This window comes from Amphiura filiformis, chromosome 13, assembly GCF_039555335.1.
Source record: "Amphiura filiformis chromosome 13, Afil_fr2py, whole genome shotgun sequence".
NCBI lineage: Eukaryota > Metazoa > Echinodermata > Ophiuroidea > Amphilepidida > Amphiuridae > Amphiura > Amphiura filiformis.
This window is the reverse complement of record NC_092640.1, coordinates 1,862,107-1,885,642: the sequence shown is the minus strand read 5'-3', so window position 1 is coordinate 1,885,642 and position 23,536 is coordinate 1,862,107.

Below are 23,536 nucleotides of genomic sequence, written 5' to 3'. Positions count from 1 at the left end.
AAAATTATAATCATAGAAAAGTCATCAGAGGGATTCGAACCCCTGATCTCACTGATCTATAGATTTCAAGGCGGCGACTTAACCGCTGAGCCAAGAAGAAGTCGTTGAATTCGTGAGCATTTCTAATGTATTAATGTTAATTTAAAATTATGCAATGCGTATATGTACAGTAAAGCAGGTGATTTAATTCTCATTCACCTACAATTTCAATTGTTATGCCGTTCTGGTTGGTTTAACCTAATACAGAGATGTTATAACCTCATAGTAGAATTAACATGTCATACAAATGCATTTAAGATCAGTAACCCATTGCACATATGGAGATGAGGTTGATGATTTAACGGTCGACGGTCGACACAAACAAATTAAAAGAAATTTAGATTATTTTCTTTTATTTAAGATTTGTCCATCGTGGAGAAAGGTGGTGAATCGAAATTCCAACTTTATTTTTATAACCCTAAATACATTGCCAACATATACAATCGTTGTAAATCGATGAAATTATGTGTATTGGAGACGTTTCAGGTCAATTTGATACCATATGCATTGCATAATTTTAAACTAACATTAATATATTAGATATGGCTTGGAATTCATTCACTTCTCCGTGGCTCGGCGGTAAAGGCGCCGACTTCTAAACTACAGGCCACGGGTTCGAACCCCGCTGTTAGTTTTGTTAAAATTAATATTTTTCCTCTCTTAATCCTTCGTATTATTGTTGGTCTAATAGTTAAACTTCGCGCTATTTCATCATCATTCAAAAATGATGAAATTTTCGGTGTACTATATTCAGTAGACAGCATGTAATGGCAAATGAGAAGGTTTTTGACACATTTTGCATTATTTTGGCATCTTAATAATTAATAATATACATAGGCCGGTCCGCGTGAAAATGATATGAAAAAAGTTATTTACGCTTAATTGTAACATGGATAAAACGGACAGTATCCACTAAAAACCTGTGTGTAGCAGCAACTTGATACGATTTTCCGTTACTGATATTTAACAGAAAATCATGCAGTTTAGAGCCCTAATTACGAAATGTGTGTAATTTAGCATAAATGGTGATTTGAGGGACCACTCCCTAAATAAACCAAGTACTTTGTCAAAATTTTATTATGATTCAAAAGAATATTATCTACTCCCAAATCGTGTGCAATATGAAGATCATACGACATTCCGTTTTTGAGTTATGAGACAAAAACGAAATTTAGATGAAATATTTTGCATTCGGCAGAGACAACCTTGGCGAAAAAGGTTGCCACACCTGAGCGTTAATTGGCCAACATCCTTCCCCGCTCCCCTATTGCAATGTTGATTTGGACAAAATCGTCATCATTTCTACATTACAGTCTCCCAACATTGGAAAATGGGGGGTGGGGAAGGGCAAGTGTAATCTGAATGTGCATTTGCAACTATTATACAAAATAATACGGAACTATCACATATTTAGCTTCGATTGCGTGCTTTTAACACCAGAACGTGCTGGTGTGGCAACGAATTTCCGCCAGAGTTGTAGCTACATAATGTTTGTGTACAAAATATTTCTTGCAGATTAATTCATTCCGCAAAATTATCGTCAAATTTGAATTTCGTGCTGGTATGCTGACATTTTGGGAATAAGCTTTTTTCGTGGATATCTACTGAAAAATGTCATAAAAAGAGGATGCTAGGATAACGAAATACTCCTTTAAGTGTCAATGCAGCAATTAATTACGTATTGTTTTATTAAATTCTGGTGCACTCATTCGGATTCATGCGTTCGGCATTTTCCCATTAATTTATTATATAGTAAGATAAGATACTAAGATGGCCTTCATCCGTGATATTGCCTTTTTAAAAACAGTTCTTGTCTATTTATTCAATTGAACTAGTAAATCAGCTGAGTTTCCGACTGTCAGTGATCAGGCAACTTGATCCAATCACAGGCCTTCAAACACAGCCTATTGAGATGCTTATTACCTGACTTGGTAAATTCAGCCAATAGGTGGACACAATTTTCGACTGGGGTGGTTAATCAAAGTTTGGAACCAATAAAAAACAACATGAACAAAGCAATGCCGGAATTTATGTCATGGGCCTAGAACTGGAATGCATAACAAATGAGCTAAAATATGTTATATATACCAGATACCGTATCCAAGAACTATCATTGGGTCCTTGCCTCAGCATAGCAGTAGTAGGTTCGGCTACTTGGTCTCCGACTCAAATACTTTGCATCTGACTCAAGTTTGACTGCCGTTAGGCCTGCAGGTGCATCGCTGTAATCAATTTTCTGTCCAGGTAAGTAGGCCTATTTCGGCCTATTTATTGTTTAATTAACCGGCCCCAGTTCGCTTTCAGGTCCTGCATGTTAGCAAATAATGCACGAATAGTTTGTACGGTGAGTTTTATAGAGGTATCATACACTTACCCAGGCCCGTACGCAGGATTTTGTTTGGGGGGGGGTGCTGATTTTGAAAAAGTGGACCTTTTTTCCAAGGGGGGGTGTGAATTTGTAAAAAGTGGACTTTTCCGCAAAAATTTGGACCTTTTTTGGCCCAAAAAGCGTAAAAACCCTGATTTTTTTTGCTCGCTACGCTCCCAAATTGTCATATTATGGGACTTTTTGTATACTTTTGCACATTTGGGGGTGACCGCACCCCCGCACCCCCTCCCCCTGCGTACGGGCCTGCTGACTTACCCCGGGCACTTGTGAACATTTGTACCTAAGTATTCCTCATCAGTAGGGTTCCAGTGATTAACTGATGGAGCTGAATGTCCTACTCTCGACCTTTGACAGTCAGAACGGCGGTCACCAGTTCTTTTGATATGCATAGTCGCGCTAAAAGTCGATCGATACATGTTAAAATCAGCACAGTTCAGAGATACAGATATTTTCTCGGTCAAATATTACGGTGTACCATCTCCGCCAATTTCCTTTTTAATTTCCCTTTTTTTTTAATTTCCTTTTTTTTTTTTAATTTCCCCCCTTTTTTTTTTTTTAATTTCACTTTTTTTTTAATTCCCCTTTTTTTTAATTTCCCTTTTTTTTTTTTTTCCCCTTTTTTTTTAATTTCCTTTTTTTTTGAATTTTCCTTTTTTTTTAATTTCCTTTTTTTTTTTTGAATTTCCCTTTTTTTTTGAATTTCACCTTTTTTTTTTTTTGAATTTCACCTTTTTTTTTTTAATTTCCCCAAGTAAAATAAAGTTTGGCAGAGGCGGGGTTCGAACTCACGGCGCAGGGCTTTGGATACTCTGTGGGCCTAGCGCCTTAGACCAGTCGGCCACTTGTCATATTGTTATGCTTTTGAAAATTATTTGAACATATGGTCGCAACTTCAACATAGGCCTACCACGTGACAAGCAAAGGCAGAAAATGCGGGAGAAAATGTACCATATTTTGGAATTTTATTTGTTAAAAACATTAATGTGTATTAATAGCGCTCAATTGTTGAGAAATCCGACAATAATAAACATGATAAATGGGCAATTATTATACATGCATTATCGATTTGAACTCGCTAGGCCGTATGGCCGCACCGGCTGCACGTGCTATAATACTCCTATAATAATCTACCGGGCCCGGGATACCGGGTATATACATGTGGTTCACATTATAGAACCTGCCATTTTTCGTGCATACACGGTCTGGATTTTCGCAATTTATAGGATAATTACACGTAGGTCCCCCAAAGTTTCTTCCAGTTATTGAAGTGCTTATATAATGACATGATGTTGCATTCAATAATATAAGCCTACGTATACTTTTATACTTTACCTTTACTGTCACTATTATAATTATATAAACTTTTTCATAACCATTTTATTCTAGTATTTTGATGTAATAAATATCAGTATAATTTCGAGTTCAACTGAATGCTTTCATCATGATTAATAACATGTTTTATTTATCAAAAATCGACTATGGCATAGTCTAGGACCTACGTAAAATTTTCATAAAATTTTTACCATCAATAGAGTGTTAATTTTGACTAAATTCAGAAAATATTTTGGCGTATATAATTATAAAATTGAAATAAAATTCTCTGCCTTGATTTATTTGTTTGTTTATGTATTTATTTAACAATTACCGGTAATTGATTATTTGCTTATTTATGTGTTTATTTATCAATCAATGAATTCTTTTATTTAGGCTATTAATTTATTGATCAATTAATGATTTATTTTATTTATATTTATTTCTTTATTTAATCGTTTTCATTTAATAAATTAATTGATAACAACCGTATTCATTCCAATAAGCGCCCATGCCCCAATATAAAGCGCCCACCCAGGGAAGCTTAGGGATTAAGTTTAAAATGTAGCTCCTGGATGACCTTTGACCTCGGATGACCTCGATTTTAAGTTTTACGTGTTCCCCTCATATCAAGGATTCCACCCACCAAGTTTGAGCCCGATCGGACAAAGTTTGAAATTTGACCCCTCCATAATGACCTTTGACCTCGCTTGACCTCAATTTTATTTCGGGAATATATTTCCCTCGTATCAAGGATTCCACCCACCAAATTTGAGCCCGATCGGACAAAGTTTGAAATTTGACCCCTCCGTAATGACCTTTGACCTTGGTTGACCTCGATTTTATTTCGCGCATTATATTCCCCTTGTATCAAGTTCAAGTTATTTTATTGACATCACCAAACAAATAGGTACAGTCAAGTTATACAAAAGATACACATATAGAAAATATAAAAGAGAATAAGTAAATTATAAAACTAAACTATTAAACATCTAGGTTACTACGTGCTTCAAAAGCAGAGTTTACAAAAAGTAAGAACAGGTTTTATACTATCAAAATCTGTGACACTCATTATTTTTATAAATTTAACATCGTCAGTCAGATTATCAAAGTTATCATACATATCAGTTAAAATTTTCAACATATCTCTACGCAAAGTATCATAAAATGGGCATTTAATAATAACATGAAATTCATCCTCAATCATATTTAAAGTACATAGATGACAAATTCTCTTATGAGGATCTAGTTTAGGTATTAAATGACGCCCTTTTCAATCATCAAAGAGTGAGCACTGAGTCTTAATCTACTGAAATTTGATCTAAATGCGCGATGAAACATAAGAACATAATTCTCACAATGAAAATTTGTTTTGAACAAACAATAAGAACGAAGTTTAGGCTGATGTTGACACATAAAATCTAAACATTGAACTTCATAATTGGATTGAAGATTGGAAAGAATATTAACATGAAAATTGTGCTTAGTTAATATGTTTGGTTTATCCCAAATATCTAATCTATCTATACTAGCAAGAATTTTCTTAATACCAGAAGACCAAGAGAATAAACCAGTATCACATAATATTCTATTGTCCAAAAGAGCATCAATGGCTAGGGAATTATTCCCATGTAAACAATGATTATTTAAAGACCACCAATATTTAACAGATAAATTCATCATAAAAAGTAACATTGGAAAGCAACCTAATTCACTTCTTACTGCATTGTTAGTGGTTCTTTTATTAACACCAAGAATTAATTTACCAACCTTCACATGTAAAGATTCACCAGGCAATTTATCACAAATAGATGTAATATTAGAATCATTTAAATTCTTAAGCAAATAGGGCATCCAAACCTCAGAACAATAATTCAAAATGGGCTGAATAAGAGTAGTGAACAATTTTAGGCTACAAGCAACAGATGAACTATACAAATTATCTCTTATTTTGAAATACGCCTTATTGGCCTTATCTTTCAACTGGTTCATAGCTTTAGTGAAAGAGCCAGATGGAACAAAAATGATACCTAGATAACAATATTCATTCGTTAAGTCTAATGTAACATCACCATATTTAAAAGTATAATTCTTCAGCATGCGACCACTCTTATTAAAGATCATAACATTTGATTTACGAATATTGACTATCAACTTCCACTTATTACAATAATCATACAATTTATCAATAGCACATTGTAATCCTTTAGCACTTTCAGAAATAAGAATTAAATCATCAGCATACATAAGACAGCTCAAGAAAGAATTATTTAAAGTAACTGGATCACAGCTTGTATCAAAAATATGCGGAAGATCATGAAGAAATATATTAAAAAATACCGGGCTAAGAACACAACCTTGTTTTACACCAACACTAGTTTGAAATGAATCTGTAATCTTATCATCACACTTAATGGCAAAAGATACTGAATTATACATATCTTTAATGATATTTAAGAATTTGCCACCAATTCCAACATGGACTAATTTATATAAAAGTGCATTTCTCCATACTGTATCAAACGCTTTAGAAAAGTCAATGAAGCAAACATAAAGATAAGACTTACCAGCACGATTAATATATTTATCAATCAGAGACTTAAGAACTAAAATATGATCACTTGTACGTGAGCCTCTTTGAAAACCAATTTGCTGTTTTGGAATAACAGAGTTGTTAGTAACAAAGGTATATAAACGATTATAAAGTACAATACAAAATAATTTACACAGATTACTAGAAACAGCAATACCACGATAATTACTAGGAGTATTTTTATCTCCCTTTTTATGAATAACAGTGAGCGAACTAGTTCTCCATTGGGAAGGAAAGTTCCTTCCTGGAAGATTAAATTAAACAAATTTGCTAAAGCAGGAGCAAATATATCAATTCCTTCTTTGATCATATCAGGTCTAATGCCATCGATACCAGCAGCCTTACCACTTTTTAAGTGTTTAGCCGCCTGAATGATCTCAGATGGAGAGATTACAAAATCAAGTGAATTAATTTCATTAACATTTAAATTGGACACAAAATCATCAATGTGCTTCTCAAAATTAACATCATTATGCGAAATATTCCTATTCATTAGAGTAAGAAAATGGTCCCACCATTTTTAGGTGAAATAGGATTGGACATGTTTTTCTTAGAGACGCATAGATCATTATAAATGTTCCAGAAAGCTTGAGGATTGTTGCTTTGAAGATCATCCAACTTCTGAAAAATCTTTCTCCGAAAAGCAGATTTCTTGCTAGATAACAACTTAAAGTAAGTCTTGCGAATCTTGCGATAACTATGAATTAGAGTTAAATTAGTAGGCTGTTGTTTAATACTACGAGAAAGAGATTTAAGTTTCCGGTAAATCAACTTACAATCATGATCATACCAAGATTGTTTCTTATTGGTTTTAACACGTTTACCTCTAGAATTAATCCGTCGTAAGCCAGCTTTACAACTGATCGTACGTAACAACTCATAGTACTTATCAAGACAAGTATTAACAGAAATATCAGCATTAACAAATTCTGACAAAAACAAATCAATATCACGTTTTATATCATCACGATTTAAAGCAAGTTTCCATAAAGAAGCAACTTTGGAGGACCAATTAAATTGGGTGGGTAAATCATGAAGTTGCATGGAATCCTGTGTGGAAGGAATCTCATAATTCTTCCAACCCGCTCGTAACTTACAAGTAATCAAACAATGAATGGAAACTGGATTTAAATCATGAACTTGAAAAAATTCAACATCATCAAAGATGTCAGTATCACATAACATATAATCAATCAAACTAGGATTACCTCGGTGGCTAAAACAAGTAAAATTGCCACATATATCACCCAATTTACGTCCATTGACAATGCGAAGACCACTGCCTTTACATAAATCCAAAAGTTTCTTACCATGAGAATCAGGTTCTTTTCTGTCTAAATTACGTCTGATAAGAGGAATATCATTTACATAATTAGGATGTACAGTAATATGCTTATCGTTATCATTAACAATGAAATCAGGTTCAGTACATGTTCTGGCATTAAAATCACCCATCAACACACAATTACCAACTGAGGTGAATTTTGCAATGTCAGTTTCAATGAGGGAGAATATATCATCTCTACGTTGACTATAGCTAGAAGTAGAAGGACTAATGTAAACATTACACAGATAAATATCATTGGTAAGTCCAAAAAAGTTCTTACACAATTTAATCCACATAAACTCTGAATTAGAATGAGGTAGAACCTTGATACCTTTCATTAAATTCAATTTAATCCCAATTGCTAGTCCACCAAATGCATGTGGAGCTTTATGTGAACGTGGTCTATGATTCTGAAAAATACTATACCCATCAAGTTCAACAATATCATTTACCTCACAGTGAGTTTCTGATAAACAGAAAATATCATAATTATTGAGAATGTTTTGAATGGGAGCAAGATCTAGTTTAGAGGTACGAGTATTGCCAATTCGTGAGAAAAGACCATCGATGTTCCAAGCTCCAAGAGAAATAGATTTATTTGGAAAAGTGAATTTTAAGTTATTTTCTGAAATAACCTCTTCTATTCAGAGATAACACCTGTTGTACCTTACACCTGATGTTGCTATACAATAAGCAGCTACCCTCCTCTGACAAATGATACCAATCAGAGGCGCTAAGCAGATGACGCAACGGAGTACCATTCTTAACAAAGTTACTATTATCACAGAAACTCATATTGTTGTTGCTAGATTTAAGCACAGAGCATTTGATGAAGGCATTGGTAACATCCGTCATGGTGTTATAGAACAAATTATCAAGACGAGGCACACCTAAGGATATGACAAATTTAGTATGTGAAAATCTTGTACCGTGATAGTCAACGATGGACTGTAAATAAGATGCACACTTATCAGGTGGGCATGCCGTAATGTCATTTGTTATTTCGTGGATAACCACACAATCCGGAACAAAATTCAGTTGATTCAACTGGTTATTCGCCTCATCGATTGTATATGCACGAATAGAGGTAACCTCAGCGCCTGGAATGAAACGGCTGGTGTCTAAGGAGGACATATGCGAGTTCCCAATTACCACAACGGATGGTTTGGGACGCCTGCGATTACCTGCGCGGGGACTAGATTGATGATCTTGACGTCTGTGATTACCTGAGCGGGGACTAGATTGTTGACCATGTCGAGCAGAGTTAGTAGGAGAAGAGTGAGAGCTATCATGAGCTTTAGTACCGGTAGCAGATGCATACGATTTGGAACGATGATTATCATGGTTAACTGGAAGCGATGAGGAACAAGTAGGCGTGTCCATCACAGGTGGAGAAGGTTGGAGGACCACACTTTGCGCAGATACAATTTGCTGAGGTGAGTCCATCCTAGGTGGAAGAGGTTGGGGGTTCACATGCGCAGATGTACTAGGCAGATCCGATGGTGGGACATGCTTAGGTGTCTGTGTTACTGCTTGAAACTCCTCAGGAGTGTACATAATGGGGGCACGCTTGGTCTCGTAAAGGTCATCCTTAGCCTGCGCTAACTTTGCTGTGGTATGTTTTAAATCAGCGTGAAGACTTGCAATCTGTTCATCTTTGGCCAAAAGCATTTGATCATTACGTTTAACCATAGCGTCAAAGGCCTTCAGCTTATCATGTAAAGAGTCAAAGGACTTCTGCCATTGTTGATGCCTGTTCTTAAGCTGCTGGTCAATGTCTTGCTTCATCTTGTGTAATTGGGTCGGGACAGAAGAACAAGAATCATTACCCGTATCGCGCTTCTTTCTTAGCGATTCGCATTCAGTCTTAAGTGAATCACATTGTGATTTTAGCGATGCGTTTTCCTTCTTCAATACTTCCATCTCTGAAGCAATTTTGTCAACCTTGAGATTATAACAGGTCTTTTCGGATTCCAACAGTTTTTGTACCAGAGTAGTTTCTAAATCTCTAATCGCAGTTAGGCACGATGAGGAACACAACGAATCCGGATTACCAGGTACAGATGATTGAACACCAAAGTCCACCATGGGAACAGATATGGACGCTTGTGTAGCACAGTTTACTGTAGGGATAATTTCAGTTTGACAGCTTATATGAGAGGAGCATGACGAATCCGGATCGCCAGGTACAGATGATTGAACACCAAAGTCCACCATGGGAACAGATGTGGAAGCTTGTGTTGCACAGTTTACCGTATGGATAATATCAGTTGTAGACCGTTGATCTAAATATGCAACTATGTTACTGTCAGCTATATAGCATTTAGCACAAGAATACCTCCTGGTGGTGTTGGAGTACATGGTAAGACTATATGCTGGGAGTTGAGTGCACTCATAATGAATCCAAGAATCGCAATTTGAACAACGGATCATGAACTCATCAGAATAAAGTTGTTGGCATATAGGGCATGATTTTGGCACATCCTTATCAGAAATATCAGATCTAGCAACAAGATTCACGTCCATGGCAACACAATGATCACCTGTAGCACAATTAACAGAGTCAGTACATGTAGTCGCAGGTAAATCTGTAGCACACGTATCAGTAATATCGGTATTCAAAGTAGAGTCGGGCTTATCTGTAGCACACGAATCAGTAGTATCAGTAATCAAAGTAGAGTCGGGCTTATCTGTAGCACACGAATCAGTAGTATCAGTAGTCAAAGTAGAGTCGGGCTTATCTGTAGCACACGAATCAGGAGTATCGGTAGATACGGTGGTCAAAGTAGAGTCAGGATTATCAGGCTGCATCATGATTGTAGCACACATGGACTTAGATTCAGTATCTATCGTGACAACAGGATCAGTTATGGTTAACGACGAAGAATCAAAATCAAGGAGAGCAGCTTTAATATCAAAGTCACATAAGTCTATTACATGAGTCTCATCATCATCAAGGTAAACCTTGATATCGTCACGCGCGATACCGAAACTTGCAAGGAAATCGATAGCCTCTGAGCAGGTATCAAAACGTTTGTGGCGATTTCCGGGGAACTTGTCCGTACTCTTCAAAGCCAGCGGCCACTGCAGGAAAATTTGAATTAGATTAGAATAATAATTGTTAATAATATATTAAATATTTAGACCCTTCCACTGTATAAGTCTTTATTCGGCCTATAGCTAAAGCCACAATTTCTCCGTGTTCATGGTGTTCCAAAATCTAAAATCCGTCTTGCAAATTGGACGATTCCGTGATTTTCCGTGTCCACTGTAAAGCACTAGGCCTATGGCCAGAATCTTGGATAGTAGGCCTAAAATTAATGCTAGAATTGATTGTTTAATGGTTGATTACTGCTAAATAATCACTTTTCTTTGTTTTATTTTACAAATCAACACAAAAGTTAGACATTTTATACAGTTTTTCACTATTTGGTGGCATTTTCAAATTTCCCTGAGCAAACCCCGACATAAGATGAGTTTTTAACATCTTTTAAACATAGTTACATTTTTAGCAGTTCTAAAATATATAGGCAATTCATTCCATGACGTGGAGCTGCAATTTCAAATGACTCATGTGCTCTTATTTTGTTTCTTGAAGAAGTTGCATGTTTCCAGATCGAAGAGTAGGCCTACGAGTGGGAACATAATTTGAAAGAAGTTCAGATAAATATGACGGAGCATAGGCCTATCATTATTACATTTATATACAATCAACATAAGTTAAACAACAATTCATTGGAACACAGGAAGCCAATGCAGTTCCTTACCAGTGTCTTATTAGTTTGTGAGAAAAATGCAAAAATAGTCACATAGGCCTAATAGTCATAAAATAGCTCTATTAAATAGTACGAATATGCCGTCCCTTTACATGGCAATTTTAATGGCAATTTTAAAACATTTGGCATGTGCAAAGGAGGGGGGGGGGCGAAGATTTTTTTGGTAGGTCGAGAAGGGAAGCAAGCAATTTTTTTGGCACGCCTTGGGAAAATTACACCCCCCCCTCACGGGCCGGGATAAAACCACTGCGATTTATATACTAGTATTCTTATGGTTTTCCCGTGACTTGAAATAAGTCTACGGCCCTAGCACACAGGCTCCGGCACAGGCTATATCAGTGGTGTAAATAATACACACACATGGTCTGACCACTGACTTCTACACAGTGGGTCTGTCCATATACTATATCCATGGTCTGTCACACGAGCAAATTCTTGGACCACTATTGAGTATGTGTCTCGGCCAAGATTCTGCTTTGTGAGAAAATAAAAGGGGGAATTAAAAAAAAAGAGGGAAATTAAAAAAAGAGAAATTAAAAAAAAAAGGGAAATAAAAGAAAAGGGGAAATTAAAAAAAAAGAGGAAATTAAAAAAAAAGTGGAAATTAAAAAAAAGTGGAAATTAAAAAAAAGGGAAATTAAAAAAGGGAAATTAAAAAAAGGGAAATTAAAAAAGGGGAAATTAAAAAAAGAGGAAATTAAAAAAAAGGGGAAATTAAAAAAAGGGGAATTAAAAAAAAAGTGAAATTAAAAAAAAAAGGGGAATTAAAAAGGAAATTGGCGGAGATGGTACACCGTAAAATATAAAGCAATATTTTTTTCCTTCAGAAATGTCAGTTAAAACATAGTGCTTGGATATACATTTTTTTAAATCAAAACTTTGCTCATTTCAGTTGTAGGCCTATCCTTCGTGTAAGAGAATACCAAACAAATCCCAACTCTAATCCTAATCCTAACCCTAACCATAACCTTTACCTTTACCCTAACACTCACCCTTACCCTAACCCTGAATCCTAACCGTAACCGTAACCCTAACTCTAATCCTATTAGTATTTCGTGCTCTCTTACACCATAACCCTGAATCCTAACCGTAACCCTAACCCTAACTCTAATCCTATTAGTATTTCGTGCTCTCTTACACCATGTACACTAAGGATAAACCTCATTTGAACACCAAATTCGATTGTCTGTATTGCCTTATTAAATGACTGAGTCAGTCTTTCCAAAAATAGATATCGGTTGACACGTCTTCTTCGTTTGGTTGTCACAAATCAAAGACACTAGGATCTACCCTAATTGCTCTGACCTGGGTGTGGCAGGCTATCTACTGATCAACTTTCCACCAATCACGGCGGGGTTAAGATCCCAGGGCCTAATTGCGCCCACCAACGTTAACTCCATGTGTTGTACACATCGAAATATTGAAGTAAATATCTCAATATGTGTTGAATAACATTTTAAGGGCTCGGATAGCGAGGTGTGAGACGTGTAAACACATCAGACATATAATTGCATTCTGAAACGAGAAATGTCCTTCTGATTTTTTTGAAATTCGCGATATTTTATGGCAAATGATTAAAAATCGATATCTTTGAAATTTAACCGACCTCGAAGTAAATTGAATAAATCTAATGATATGTACTTAAAGTGTATGTAGCTGGGATGAAAAGCCGTCCATCATATGAAAATTTTGACCTTTCGTATTGAAGATATAGATTTTCCCCCAAAACACCCAAAAAAATTAAGGTGTTTTGGGGAAAACAATGTATATCTTCAATATGAAAGGTCTAAATTTTCAATTGATGGTCGGCTTTTCAATCTACTCTTGATATAGCCTACCGTAAAACCCCGTTTACAAGCATATAGAGTACTTCTGATGAAAGCTACATCTATCCAGGCGCCATTATGGAGTTTGAGCAAATAAAATTACGGATCCAAGCATATACAAACAAGTATTATTTTAAGACCAATCTATTGTATTGGTATATTTACGCTTGCTTCGAATTAATTTAGCTTTCATAAAAAACACTACATGCTTGTAGACGGGGTTTTACGGTATGCTTGTTGATTGATATATCAATATAGGTAACTCATATATAACTCGTAACTATGCGTCAAACAACCCTAGCCCTAACCCTAACCCACTAATCCTAAGCGTAAGGTAACATTGGGGGACGGGGGTGCAGATTTCCAGGAGAATTAAGCCTACGAGTTATTATTGAGACAAAAAACAAATTAATGAAAATTAACACAAAATGTCCCAAACTCCCTTGCCCCCGGTACGTCCTTATGTAGTAATGGAACTGAGGTTAAATATATTTTATCCAAAGAAAATGCAACTCTGGTCCAATATACAGTAGCTTAAGGCCGCGAACAAAGTAGGGAACATAATGGGCTCTGATAATGGGCTATTCCAGTTGACATAGGCCTACACCTGTGGAGATGGGCGCGGATATCCCCTGGTATTATTGGTTAGCGCCCTCTCGCGATTGAGAGCCGCCGGGTTGAAGGTCAAAACATGGAGAAAATGAAGATTTGGATTTGGATGACCGAGTGATAAATTGGAAATAAATAAAGAATAAGGAACTATGAAATAATTAGTCAAGTCTCTACCTTTGAGCGAGTTCCCCCCAGCGAACCCTAAAAGGGCCCCCCAACCCACCCCCTAAGGGGGGGGGGGTAAAATTTTCCGCCAAAATCGCTTGCCCTCCCCCTCCTCGGCCTGACAAAAATCGCTTGCCCCACCCCCTCTTTGCCCCCCCCCCTTTTACATGCCAAATTTTTGGGATCCAAATTTACAAACCTTAAATGGTCTTGATATATATTGCGAGCCCAGCGCGCAGGAAAATGTGCATATTAAAACGTTTCCGTACTGTTTTCCTAAGCCTTTTAGAACATTTTATTCAAAACGCGACCCTTGGGTGCCAAAAATTGCTTGCCCCCTCCCCCCCCTCGGCTGGCCAAAAAAATTGCCCCCTCCAATTTTACCCTCCCCCACGGCTCATAATTATTGCACAACCCCTTAAGATAACCTTCCACACAGGGAATGGGAATGTCAGATGACGTTTTTTGTCGACGATAGGGGGTTTTGGATTTCAATTACAATATCCCAATTACAATTTTCACTCATCCAATTATTTTGATGTATTTAATCTTATTCTTCGTTTCAGATTTATTATTATCTGCTTTATTTACATTAAACACTTGTGCGACATCATCGTCCTGACAGTGTTAGGTAAGTTGATCAATATTAAATAAAGTGATCACAAAAAGTACCCGAACACTTAAAAATGAAAGAAATATCTTGACGACACTTAAGTACCACATCTTTGGAAGGATCTGGGTATTTTGATTGGCACGATGCGACTCATTTCCTCAGTGCAGGCTCCCCGCTTAGTAAAGCTGAGTTTATACTCCATCACTGAGCGACGAGCGATTTGTATTTGACCAATGAGGTGACGCGCTCTTTCCAACGCAGCAAAAAGCGCTCTACCTCATTGTTAAAAACCTAATCGTTATCGCATAGCGATGTAGTATAAATTCAGCTTAAACGGGCGATCACTAAAACGGGAGACTATCCCTGACCCATAGGATCACTCACGAGCCATGGCCGGTTCCATAGGTTCGTGGTCCTTTTTAGCGTGCATGTGGATTGATACACTTGATGACTTGAGTTCATTCTTCACCATGTTCACTGCATGGTTGTTCCTATTATTAACTTACGCCCCTCTGGAATCAAGCTGTGAAAAATCCATTGTATAACCTTAACGCATTGCATGACCTAAGTATCCACTCCTCTCTACGAAATCGCCCAGTCCAATTTCCCTTGAAATTAAAAAAAAATGGAATTTCAGTTCGGCAGAGGCGGGGCCTCTGCCCACGCCGTTGCTACATACAGAATACCCAAGTCCAGCGCGCTAATCCACTGGACCACATGACATTTAGGCGAGTTGAATTTTAACATATGAAGAGCTTAGTTTCAAAACCTCGTAACATCCACTTAAGCAATTTTGAGAACACATCAAAAATCATCAAAACAATCACTGATATAAGGGGGTTTTCAACAAAAGCAGTTTTTGGCGGGATGCTTGTGTAGGATGAGCATCTCGCTAAAAACTGCTTTTGTTGAAAACCCCTTATATCAATAATTTTTTGATGTGTTCTCAAAATTGCTCAAGTGGATGTAAGGGGTTTTGAAACTAAGTTCTTCATATAAGCTATAGGCAACTCCAACATTGATCGGGTATAGAATAGAAATACCACTATACATACACAATACATAATCGACTTTGATTATGTGTTGCTCTGTGTTCTCATCGCGTTGGTTTGCAAGGTAAAGGTAGTCGGCCTACTATTATTCTTGTAAGACGGTCTTGATTTTTGCAATTTATAGTGAAAGTCCACACATATAGGTCCCCAAAGTTTCTTTCAGATATTAAAAGATTATATACATTCCCATAAAGACGAAACAGTCATCTTTAGTGGGGACCTATGTAATTTTACATAGATTTTTCATGATCTTTTCGGCATTTATTGTTGCTAAATTCAGAAAATATTTTGGCGTATATGAAATTGAAATAAAATTCTCTGCCTTCTAAATGACACCAAATTCCTGTACCACAATTGGGTATCACGAATCGTTATATAGGGCTATGTTGTGCAGTTAATATTCATATAATGTTATTCCTTTATACATAGGATGCTTCAGTGCAGTTTTTACACACAAAATATTTCATCGAAAACCCTCCCACTCGGCTATTTCAAAATGATAATCAGACTTCCTCAGAATGTGCAATAATTAGCATTAAAATCAAGTTGTTTTTACGCATTTTAAAAACGCTTGGCCCGATGACGAATGCCGCCGTGAGATGTATCATATAGAAGTCCCTGATATTTAAATGAGGTTATACAGAGAGTAGACATCCTTGAGAGGGCACTCTATTCACGTGGTTTCTTTTATTAAACCTCAGGCCCATTCCATGTCAACTCCAGGGATGTGCACCGCAGCACCTCTTCAATTTTTTTCTTTTTCTGTGTGGTGGTAGATATTGATGAGAAAGTAAAATCCCGAAAATTTGAGCTTCATACTCCATTTCGTTTTCCCGTGGCATCAATTTGAAATTTAGAGGGGTCAGCGTAAAAAATGTGTCGCAACGCGAAAGACGATGTTTGGAGGTCCATAAATGTATAAAGGGAACCATTTACAACTTTGAAAAGTATGTATCCTGGGGTACCTATTTGTGTAGAATTCAAATCTGGCATCAGAAAACTTGTAACTCCTTTACTTTAAAAGATATAGGGCTCTCAAAATGCAACTTTGTCCATCCGGGACCAACTTTGGGGGTCAAAACTCCAAAAGTAAAAATAATTTTATTGTCCATTTTTTTGCTAGTCAGAGCCCTTTGGTAGGACATTACTCTTAACCAATATTGAGCCTATTAGAATATTTTTAGCTGAGATATTACCCATGCAAAACCCCAATTGTACATTTTTGTACATTTTGACCCCCCTGAAAACCAATGTCAGGCATTTTGATCCACCATCAACTTCAGGTATGTTGAAAATATGTCCTTGGACAACATTTCTGAGAGATATTGGCTTTGGGACTCGATGGCTTCAACACATCAGTAAGGTTTGCATTCTCCATAGAGTTGTACATAAGTCATTATACATGCGAAATCAAAAATGTGTAGAACTCTATGGAGAATGCAAACCTTACTGATGTGTTGAAGCCATCCCAACAATTGGGGTTTTGCATGGGTAATATCTCAGCTAAAAATATTCTAATAGGCTCAATATTGGTTAAGAGTAATGTCCTACCAAAGGGCTCTGACTAGCAAAAAAATGGACAATAAAATTATTTTTACTTTTGGAGTTTTGACCCCCCAAAGTTGGTCCCGGATGGACAAAGTTGCATTTTGAGGGCCCTATATCTTTTAAAGTAAAGGAGTTACAAGTTTTCTGATGCAGATTTGAATTCTACACAAATAGGTACCCCAGGATACATACTTTTCAAAGTTGTAAATGGTTCCCTTTATACATTCATGGACCTCCAAACATCGTCTTCGCGTTGCGACACATTTTTACGCTGACCCTCTAAATTTCAAATTGATGCCACGGGAAAACGAAATGGAGTATGAAGCTCAAATTTTCGGGATTTTACTTTCTCATCAATATCTACCACCACACAGAAAAAGAATAAAATTGAAGAGGTGCTGCGGTGCACATCCCTGGAGTTGACATGGAATGGGCCCTCATTTAAATACTTGGGCCAGCCGTAGCCAGCTTTTTTGGGGCCATAGACGAAACAAATTAAAGTTGCATCATAAAATACATAGAGACTGTATGTCTTCGAGCATACATCTAGCAATTATTCCGCTGCCATTAATATATGAGAATCATTTCCGCTTCACCAAGTCCGCAACTGCATTGCAGGTACTATCAGCTGACTTAGATTGTGATTACCCTTAACAGCTCCCCATTTAACACCTGGGTTGAGTGAAGCAATTGGGAACTATGCCATCTGGCTGAAGGACGCAACACACTGGCGGCGGGTGGCTCGAACACTCAACCTTTCATTTATGAAACTCGCGCTTTAACTCTCTTCACGCGGGTGTCGACTGCAGACGAAAAGTTTAAAAAAAAATTTTAAAAGTCAAAAATTTCAGAAATGTGAATTTGCATGACCATAGTTGGAATCAGCATGACAAATGCATTAAAATGAGTACAAACAAGCCTAGTATTGGTTCAGTGGTTCTTAAGATAGCTCTTGATATTTTGAGAAAATATTTCAAAACTTGAACGTTTTCCATGGAGGCGCATGGCTAGCACGCAGAGCATTAACCATTAGGCCACTGTGCTTTCATTTTAATCAGCATTTTAATAAAGTATTAAAATTCAATAGGAGTATTGAAAAATAAAATAAAATAATTATTATCTGATTCTAGATAGCGATTTTAGAAAGGAGGCAGACTTAAAACAAGAAACTGTTAACTTCAGTCAAAGATCAAGGGAACTTCAAATATTTAAATGTCAAGTAGCTAACTGGGTGGTTTTGTTTTGTTTTGTATAAACAGATAATGGCCGCGCCAGACAAGACCTGTTTTGTTTTTCTCATTTTGGTGTTTTCACCGTTGCTAACCATGGCCCTACCAGCTGAGGGTGACGAACTGAAGGGACGGGAAGATGAGGCTACTTTGATTTTACGCGAACTTCTCAGGCCAGAGGTCCGCCAAATGACCCCAGCGTCGGTGTCTTACCAATATCGTAAAATGACTACAAGAAATGGTAAAACGTGTAAATCGGGCAGTGGTTATGGGAAAGGAGGGTGTTATTACCACGGGGAGTCGTATATTTGGTGTTACACTACAGATGGAAGCTGGCAATCGTGCTGTAAATATCAATGTCATGAAGTTGCTAATATGCTCAAACGTATGTATGGATGTGCCAACGACGACGACGCTAACTATGAGGCATGCTATCAAAAGCAGAGTAAAACGCCATACGATTATGTAAACATGATGGGAAAATAAAACCAGAAAATGTAAGAAAAGGGTTTCTTTGCACAATAAATCACAGTGTCTAATAATGTAGCATGATACAATGGGCTTTTCTAGAAAATATATAAAAACCGCCTATTGAGGAGTTTGGATTTCCGGATTTTTTGTCCAGTCGTAATTGTTGGAAATCCAGACTTTTAGGGTGTTCAAAGGTTAAAAAAAGTCCAGAAGAATATATATATTTCTAGTAACTTTGGCGACTGACACTCCAGTCATTTGAATAAGGTAAACTTGGAAATACAGACATTTCTTTTATTGAAAAGTTACTCCTCTATAGATGAGTTGACCTATGATGTCACATGATTACATTCAGACCGCCCTCTGTTGTTTCAAGCCAGGCAAAATAACACAGGAGTGTCTATGACAGACCACATAAATCTCTTCAAAACCCAACTTTTAAAAACCTTTGAAGTTTTGTGTGATACTATGTATACAGCTTGATGCATTTGTAAACAAGTTTGATAACATTTTAATGGTATTTGCTTTGAAACCAAAGTTAATGAAGAAAAATCAACTTCTTCCATGTAAACTATAGTGTTTTTTGCCTGACAGTTTTGATCTCATACCAACAGAGGGCGTATCAAATGTAAACACATGTCAACTCATCTATAGGGGGTGTGACCTATTTTCTGGAATAGACCAATATTACAATCTGATCTTTGGAATTTTCCTATTTGTTATGAAGAGTTATTTGTTGTGAAGAGTTATTTCTTATGAAGGGTTATTTGTTATGAAGGGTTATTTGTTATGAAGGGTTATTTGTTATGAAGGGTTATTTGTAATGAAGAGTTATTTGTTGTGAAGGGTTATTTGTTATGAAGGGTTATTTGTTGTGAAGGGTTATTTGTTATGAAGGGTTATTTGTTGTGAAGGGTTATTTGTTATGAAGGGTTATTTGTTGTGAAGGGTTATTTGTTGTGAAGGGTTATTTGTTATGAAGGGTTATTTGTTATGAAGGGTTATTTGTTATGAAGGGTTATTTGTTATGAAGGGTTATTTCTTATGAAGGGTTATTTCTTATGAAGGGTTATTTGTTATGAAGGGTTATTTGTTATGAAGGGTTATTTCTTATGATGGGTTATTTCTTATGAAGGGTTATTTCTTATGAAGGGTTATTTGTTATGAAGGGTTATTTGTTGTGAAGAGTTATTTGTTGTGAAGGGTTATTTGTTATGAAGGGTTATTTCTTATGAAGGGTTATTTGTTATGAAGGGTTATTTGTTATGAAGGGTTATTTGTTATGAAGGGTTATTTGTTATGAATTTCTTATGAAGGGTTATTTGTTATGAAGGGTTATTTCTTATGAAGGGTTATTTGTTATGAAGGGTTATTTGTTATGAAGGGTTATTTGTTATGGAGGGTTATTTGTTATGAAGGGTTATTTGTTATGAAGGGTTATTTGTTATGAAGGGTTATTTGTTATGAAGGGTTATTTGTTGTGAAGTGTTATTTGTTAAGGGTTATTTGTTATGAAGGGTTATTTGTTATGAAGGGTTATTTGTTATGAAGGGTTATTTGTTATGAAGGGTTATATGTTATGAAGGGTTATTTGTTATGAAGGGTTATTTGTTGTGAAGGGTTATTTGTTATGAAGGGTTATTTGTTGTGAAGGGTTATTTGTTATGAAGGGTTATTTGTTATGAAGGGTTATTTGTTTTGAAGGGTTATTTGTTATGAAGGGTTATATGTTATGAAGGGTTATTTATTATTAAGGGTTATTTGTTATGAAGTGTTTTAGTATCAAAATGTTATTGATTTACTTTCAATTTTAGATAATGCCAAAAGTTGCTTAGAATAGGAAATTGCATTTTTAACATGTGTCTTAATTTTTGACTTCATCATTAATGTAAGTAACTTTACTGAATAAAACACTGAATAAAAATTTCTTCGTCTATTTGACAACTTTCAAATGACGGATTCAATTCATACACATGAAGACAGATTAGACTTCCATCACCCCCAAATGAATTATGTAACTCCTTGTACGTTAGTATAATTTGGTATTTGTTCAATAGAGGCCCTGAATCATTTTATCGATTGGCTCCAAACAAAGGATTTGAACCGGTGTCCTTCACCGTAGTTATGGCAGAGTGCAGTCCATTCAATCAAATGTTGTCATCAACCTATTTGATCGTAGTGCAGGGTTATGTGTGTAAGACGAACTGTCACGGTAGATTGCAATCATGCTTTTGTTGAATGCATTTAAGTAGTCCGCCATATTTACGCGATGATACGTCACATGCAAGGCCTCTATTGTAATATTTCAAAGTAGCTTTTGTTTTGCTGACACTCTAATTTCTTCTTTTTTTTTGAATATAATCCCTACTCATTTATTTGATCCTGTAACTATTCATTGTGATGAGATACTGTACCATTTTTATTAGGAATATCATCACTTCGAAAAAATAATTTCTGTTTTATTTAAACAAGCAACTATTCATATTCAAGAATATATTAATACTAGAGACTATCCGTGTACCCAAGCGAAGCTGACTAGAATAGTGTTTGTAACATGTTCACATTTACCATAATGTTGCATTCAATTGAGTTTAATCATTGATCGATACGAAGGGATAAGCATCCTAGACTGCTGCCCTCTTGTGAAATATGTATCCTAGGTCTAGACAATAGGCGGATTAGCGGCCATTTTGTCTTTTAGTCACGTGCCCTTATACTTTAGTACACAAATATATAAGTTAACAGGTTTACAATATTAAAATTATATTTTGAATAATCAATTATATTCTGTAGTAAATCGATCAAATGACGGTGATTGTTCAGGTATTATATGCTTGATAAAATTAAACTGTCTGACCAGCTAGTATTCTCCTCCGCCGTCAGTGTGATTCCAGACATTCCACGTACCGTGTTGAGAAGGTGGAGGAGACTAAAGCTGTATTAACGAACACGCATGCGTTAAAAATGATGTAGCCTAGGTCGAACAATAGAGTGACGTAGTTTCCGGCATTGTTCTTATGCACTTTCACCCTCCTGGTTTAATCTGGTGAATGACCTGGGTGAATGACCTCGACATGTCATTTTGATGAGTCATTTTGAAGTAAAATCCAATATGTGAAATTTGACAAGTTTCGATTAAAAATTAAGTAGATCGTTAAGAGTGATCTTTATTTCATATTATCGTTATTATTTTGTGTAATATGCATAATTTAATCAATATTATATTTCAAAAAGACACAATAAATGGCAACTTAAACAAAACCATGCACTGACATATTTGAGTTCTGTGGTGCTTTATTAATTAGTTTAATCTACCAGTGGTTTAATTGATCGCATTTCACAGTATGACTGAATCAATGCAATGCTCTCATTTGGATTTCGCCTATCGGAGTTAAACTTAAGTTTACTTTGGAATTAAAATTGTTTGTTATAGAAAATATTCTTGAATGTTGGTATTTGTATACAAAATAAAAAATGAACCACAGTTTAAGCCGGCAGAGTCATAAGTAAGAAACTGGTAAACTGTTAGGGTCAGTTTCTCGAAACATGAATATAGAGGTCAGCCATCAGTCTTAAGCCCAAATAGTCCCACACTGTAATCATAAGTTAGTTAAAAAGGTCTAATTCGACTAATATTCGACTAACTAAAATAAGTCATACAATATATAATGTTTTTATTCAAGGAAAATGACGCTGAAATTATGCATTTATAATGCTAAAAGAACAGTAATATCATTCTTGCATCATTTCAACATATTTTTCATGACTTATAATATTCAATTCAAAATAAGAAATTTTCTTGACTAACTTAGGGACTGTTGCGTTATTGACCCGAAAGACCTGCCCCCAGCAAACATTATACAATCGGCCCGATACTGGCTCTATAAAAGCTGCTATAATGGACCAAGAATGGCAGCCTGTATTGGTCCGGTACGGTCGTGCACACGGGCATTCGACTGGCCCAATAGATATTGCCAGCACTGGGCCAAAATGGGTTGAAATTGGCCCAGTACATGTCCAATTTATTCAATACTGTACTGGGCCAATATAATATTGCCAATATATTCCCATTATGAAACCGTAAGTAAACGGTAATGGTCCAATTTTTGTCCTTTTTTTTTTTATATTTTTTTTTGGTCCACGTCTAGCTGCGCAGTGTTCTTCTATTCCTCTTTTACCTGGTTCAGGCATTATTGGTCAGTTTCACCTGTTCAACCAGATATTTCCTTTGAAAATGAAACTTACTTGCACTCAGCATAATTGAATTTGTATTACCTGATGTGCAAAGTATTTAAGTTCGATAACAAACTAAGCTCACAAAACTGAGCCATTGATAAATGAAATATATATTCTATGGTGTCATCAGATAACAATTATGCCTTGCTCGCGTAGATTCTTTACAAGGCAGTAAATGAAATATTCGGAACAAGCGTAAACTCGCTGCCTTTTCTTTATAATAATAATAACATGTGGCCCTTCAGCTGTATAAACGTACTTTTATTTCATTGAAAAAGCTTTAATTTTGTTCCAAAATATGTGTATCCTTCATTTGCTTATTTATCTTAATTCATTAATTAACTTATCT